The sequence below is a fragment of the Felis catus genome, chromosome D2, assembly GCF_018350175.1.
Source record: "Felis catus isolate Fca126 chromosome D2, F.catus_Fca126_mat1.0, whole genome shotgun sequence".
Taxonomy (NCBI): Eukaryota; Metazoa; Chordata; class Mammalia; order Carnivora; family Felidae; genus Felis; species Felis catus.
This window is the reverse complement of record NC_058378.1, coordinates 78,679,882-78,684,372: the sequence shown is the minus strand read 5'-3', so window position 1 is coordinate 78,684,372 and position 4,491 is coordinate 78,679,882.

Sequence of the window (4,491 nt, the reverse complement as noted above, 5' to 3'; positions counted from 1 at the left end):
TCCTTCCCTCTCCTTCCCTCCCTCCCTTCCTTCCGTCTTTCTCCTTCCCTCCCTCCCCTCCTTCCCTCCTTCTTTCCCTCCCTCCCTCCCCCTTCCTTCTCCCTCCCTTCCTTCCTTTTTTCCTTACTTCTTTTCTTCCTTCCTTCCTTCTTTCCTTCCTTCCTTCTTCCTCCTTCCCTTCCTTCTTCCTTCCTTCCTTCCTTCCTTCCTTCCTTCCCTCTCCTTCCCTCCCTCCCTTCCGTCTTTCTCCTTCCCTCCCTCCCCTCCTTCCCTCCTTCTTTCCCTCCCTCCCTCCCCCTTCCTTCTCCCTCCATTCCTTCCTTTTTTCCTTCCTTCTTTTCTTCCTTCCTTCTTTCCTTCCTTCCTTCTTCCTCCCTCCCTTCCTTCTTCCTTCCTTCCTTCCTTCCTTCCTTCTCCCTCCCTCCTTCCCTACCTTCCTCCCTTCCTTCCTTTCTTTTTTTCTCTCAACAGATATCCATTAGCTAATAGTTTAGGTTTTGAGAATACTGAATTGAACATGAGAGACACAGCCCTACCTTCATGGAACTCATATTCTAAGTGGGGGAGACAAAAACAAATGAAAAATTCAAATAGCGAGAGGTGCTCTGAGTATAATAAAGCAGGACGAGGGGTTAGAGAGTGACTGCCTCAGTGGGAGTGGGGTGGGGCAATATTAGAGTGGCCAGGGAGTGCATGTTGAAGATGAAATCTGAGCAAACACAGAGATAAGGGGGAGGCTGTCATGTGTGATCTGGGCTGGAGGGGTACATGAAGGCAAAAGAAAGGGCAAGTGCAGAGGCCCCGAGGAAGCGGCAAGTAGCTTACTTATTAACACGTCCACAAAATAAGGGCGGTCGGCCAGTGTGGTGGGTGTCACTGAAGAGAAGGCGATGGCAGGGAAGGTAAGGAGAGGCAGATAATGAGGAAAAGGTGAAGGACCTGTAGGTCAGATAAGGAGTTTGGATTTTATTCTCAGTTCAGTTGGAACTGGCTGAGCAGGAGAAAGATGTGACTAAGTTTTACAGAATTTTCTGTGGAGGTAGGCAGAGACCGGATATTCTAGGTGGAAACCCTTTCTGGTTGCCCTCAACCCTCTGTGATATCCTGACTGTCCTGCAGCCCAGAACCCATCACTGGGCTCTAGGATGTTGGGGTTCTTGGGGAGGACACAAGCCTATACTGTGACTCAAGGGGAGCCATTCCTAGCGAGGTCCCTGGACTAAACATTTGGCCTCACACCGGTGCCATAGTGGCAAGACCGGCACCTGTGACATGGGGAAGTGGTGCTCCCAAGGAGCTTGGACACTCAACCAGGTCCTGTCAGCTCAGAGACTTCTGGGGCCGGCCACATACCAGGTGGGGAGAGGTGTCCTGGTGTGGGAGCGAGCAGGGGGCATGCCTATGTGGTGAGGACCCATCTGGTCACTAAAGGCTGCTTACCCTCAGCTGTGTCCACAGATCCTCACTCCTACCCCCACCCCTGGCCTTTCTTACCGCACCTCTCCCTCTCTCTTACGGATGCGATCTCCTAGCTCCCTGAACTGCCATCACTGCGTGTGAGAGCCTTAGGGTCCCTCCTCCGGGAGGAGAGGGACACTGGCAGAGGGAAAACACACGAATTCCTTCCCCAGAAGAGGAGGCAAATATTTGAGTGATGTTGATTATTTTCCTGATATCCCGTAACTGAAATACTGTAATATAAAATTAAATACCACTTACGGAGCACCTGGGTGGCTCAGGCGGTTGAGAGCCCAACTCTTGATCTCGGCTCAGGTCATGATCCAAGGGGTCATGGGATCAAGCCCCGCGTCAGGCTCTGCCCTGATCATGGAGCCTGCTTCAGATTCTCTCTGCCCCTCTCCCCTGCTTGCTCTCTCTTGCTTGAAAATAAACAGTAATTAAGAAATAATAATAAAATAAAGTAGATTTTTAAAAAAGATTTTAACTACTATTTAAATACTGACTTGAAGACAATACATGTTATATGAAATGGGAATGAGAGAGGAAAGAACAAGGACATTTGCTCGATATGTGTATATTATGTATATGTATACATACGTCCATAAGTGTATGTGTATACACACCAGTGTATTCATAACAGGTAAGGAGGAAATAATCATAATTACAGTCCCTGTTTCTATAATTGGTCCCATGGTAGTAGCAGGTAGTTAGTTATAACTGCTCGTTCTGTATTCCCTCTGCTTTCATCAAGAACCTCAGCTGGTTGTGATTCTTTACCCCACAGAATGCCACAAACTTTCATTCCCGAAGGATCTAGGCCATGAGTCATCCTGGCTGGATTGGGTTGTTGTAGTTTGCCATCGGCCTTAATCACGGAGCCTCGTATTATGAAGAGGGGCCCTGAAGGATCTCCCTCTTTTCACACATAGTCCTCACCTCCACTGTGGAGTCTGGTTTCTCCTTGGAAGTCTGGATCAGTCACCCCAGCCAGCCCCCCGTTGACTCCCTTCTTGGCCTGTTGACTCCAAGACACGAGGAGCCCGTGGTGGCAGTCCTGAGTTCCAGGTCAGGGGGATCACTGTCATGTCTCCCAGTAGAAGCGCTCCTTCCTTGGAGCTAAGGCCTCCGGTTAGGCCAGCAGAGCAAAAAAGTTGTGGGAGCAGGAGACAAAATTTATTTTGCTAGGGGTAACTAACAGCGCTAGAGGGAATGGTGAGTGGCGCCACTCCCATTTCCGGCCCTTGATTCCTGAACTGGGAATCCTGACTCTACGAGAAATAGTACCACAGACTGGATGCCCAGATTCAGAGCATCCACAGCCTTCTGGAGAACCTTGCCCCAGATCTGCAAGGTACGGCCACCTGGCTGGTGCTGTAATTGAGACTTCAAAAGGCCACTCCACCAGCCCGTGAAGCCAAACTGCTTCAGCGCGGCGGAGAAAATGCACCACGGAAGACGCAGATGTGGCCTGCATGAGCGCTGTCCCTGGGAAGGAGCCAGGCCGCGGGCCTACTTCCTTTGGAACTGACCGCCTCATGTCCTGGGCCCCACAATGCCCAACGTGACTTGATTGCTCCATTTGATAAATCCTGGAGGGTGTGGTGCTCTGTGGGCTTTCTCTTTTCAGAGGCGTTTCTGAGCACCTGAGAGCGGGAACTGTGTCTTATGTCCGGAATAAGTGCCTAACAGAAAGGCTGGAATCTATTAGGTGTCATGGACAATGAGCCCCAGATGAATTTTGTCAATCTGGTCATAGCTTCGCTCGCCCAAACCTCTCAATTCAAACACAGCAGTAAACTCAAGACACAAGAACAAAAACCCTGTGTTAAATTCTTTCAATCACTATTAAGAATATTTTGGGGCACCTGGGTGGCTCAGTTGGTTGAGCATCCGACTTTGGCTTAGATCATGATCTCATGGTGAGTTCGAGCCCCACGTCGGGCTCTGTGTTGACAGCTTGGAGCCTGGAGCCTGCTTCGGATTCTGTGTCTCCCTCTCTCTCTGTCCCTCCCTGCTCGTGCTGTCTCAAAAACAAAGAATATTTTAACATGGCTCTTTCAATCACCCACATTCAGGTACTGACCTCACTACCATCGGTGTGTTTGGAAGTATCTTTCTGAGTTCCAGTGGAGCTCAGTGGCTCCAGTGGCTCAAACCACTTTGTAACTGAAGCGGAAACTACACTCAGGGAGAAGTGACTTCCGTTCTCCACTGCAAGTCAGGGCAGATCAGATCCCAGGGCCTGGCTCTGTGACCTCGCTCACCTTCACCCAGACCCAAGTCCAGTTGTTTCCACCACCTAGCCTCTGTGAGCCCTCAGAAAGGTTCTCGTTTCCCATTCTGGTCCCTCTGGCTCTGTGAGCTAGAATGCTCTGGCTCTGTGCCAGAAAGCCTGCAAAGAAATTCAGTTGCAGGCAGTTTAGGGAGAGGCTGGGTTTTTTTGTTTTGCATTTTATGTCCTAAAAGTACCTTCCCGGCAATCCACGTTTAATGATACCTGGGAGTGTTGGCAGTGATGAAGTTTGGAGATGTAACAGGAACGGGGGGCGGCTTGGGTTCAGAATTAGCGAGTTGAACTTTTGTGCAGGCTACAAGGGCTTGTTTTCTCTGTAGCAAATTCTTTGTAAGTCATACCCACAAGGACTTTCACCCACATCACTTCTTTTGCCGAGTGTGCCCATCCTGTGACTAACCCCTGATGCCTGCAAGGTGGCAGAAAGCGGCCTGGAGCCCAGACTACCGGGAGTAAGCCTGTGAGCCCGCCTTAGCCCAGGTTCTATCCCTGTGCCTCATCCGTGGCTCCTGCTCTGCCCCCAGGCGTCTCACCCATCTTTACCTTCAGGGTCCTGCATTGCCGAGGACCTTGCTGTGGCCCTGGTACCCTCCATGAGAAGCGTCTGCTGTCGCCTGTGGGAGAGAATCGCCCTGCAGAAACCCTACGTCCTCGGAGCCAACATAGTGCCCAGGGGTCTGGAAGAAATCAGCGTCTGGACTGACGGCGTGCCCTCAGATGTTAGCACCTGCCAGGGT